Below are 1,263 nucleotides of genomic sequence, written 5' to 3'. Positions count from 1 at the left end.
TATAGTTTCTGTTCGGAATTATAATATACATTTCTGTGGATAATATTTGTAGATATTTGGCACCAGTTTTGACCATTTTTGTTCCATACATTGGTTATCACCTTATAAAACCAGATCTTAACCCTCTCCGCATTTGCACTACAATACCTAGACATGAGCAGATACTTTTTTTTATCCAAAATTCATGGGCCCTGGGATTCTCCAGAACAACTATCTTTTTGTAATTTGTAGAACCATACACTCAGTCTACTACACATTCTAATTATTTAAAAATGTGAAAACTGTTTGAAAAACCCGATACATTTTCAGCCATCAGTAAAGATTTCTGGCTCGCCTGAAGGAGAATCAAACAGTACATTGTAGGATTTGGGGCATTCTGGATAACTGGATTCTGAATAATAAAACCTATACTTTTACTCTAGATACCTTAACATATGTGGGGCCTTAGCTGGACACTCCATGGTTACTGACCGTGTATCTAAATTAGGAAAATTCTTTCAAATGTTGCCACAAATGTAATATTGTTGTCAATATGCTGGGTTATCATTCATTTGAATGGTAGCTTTTTGCATTATTGGAGAAAATGTTGGGCAGAAGCACATAGTGGGGAATTTAGCAGCCGCTATGTGGCGTTCCAAGGCTTAGTATGAGGGCTCCCTAAGGGAGAGAGACTGGCTTATAATCAGGCCCTTGTGGCTAAAGGCTACACAGGCCTCTTTTATAATCATTTATAAAAATAAATGCCACTGTGATGAGGATAAAATGGGCAAGAATGGATTTGAAAATCTATTTCTTTTAAATAACACAAAGGAATTTCATGCTATTAAGGTGACTCCCTCGTTCCTGTGACTTTGGGATATCAACAGCTGGCAAATGTGCAGCTTCCATTCACCTGATCTGTCTGCCGATTGTTGATAGAAAGAATACAACTTACTCTTATTTCAGAGTGTACATTGGCATGGACTCCCTGTGCCTCTGACAGAGAATGAAGAAAGGAGAGCAGACCATATATTCCAGTTACCTACTTTATATATTCTTTATATACTCCCTTCCATGTATTTTCCATACCGGTTTAAGGCTGTCTGATTACAAAAAGGATGTGTTCTGCTGCATCTGGGGCTGGGAATTCATTTTTTTCATGCCAGCAGCATGCTTCCATTGGATTTAATGCCCACTGTATTTGGCTTACACTGAGTGGCCCAAAAAGTGAAATAAGGCCAACTCTAGCCCATATGGATTTAGCCTTATTGTGTGTATGGAACA

This window comes from Xenopus tropicalis, chromosome 7, assembly GCF_000004195.4.
Source record: "Xenopus tropicalis strain Nigerian chromosome 7, UCB_Xtro_10.0, whole genome shotgun sequence".
NCBI classification, from domain to species: domain Eukaryota; kingdom Metazoa; phylum Chordata; class Amphibia; order Anura; family Pipidae; genus Xenopus; species Xenopus tropicalis.
The sequence above is the reverse complement of the archived record's forward strand: the minus strand, read 5'-3'. Positions refer to the sequence as shown.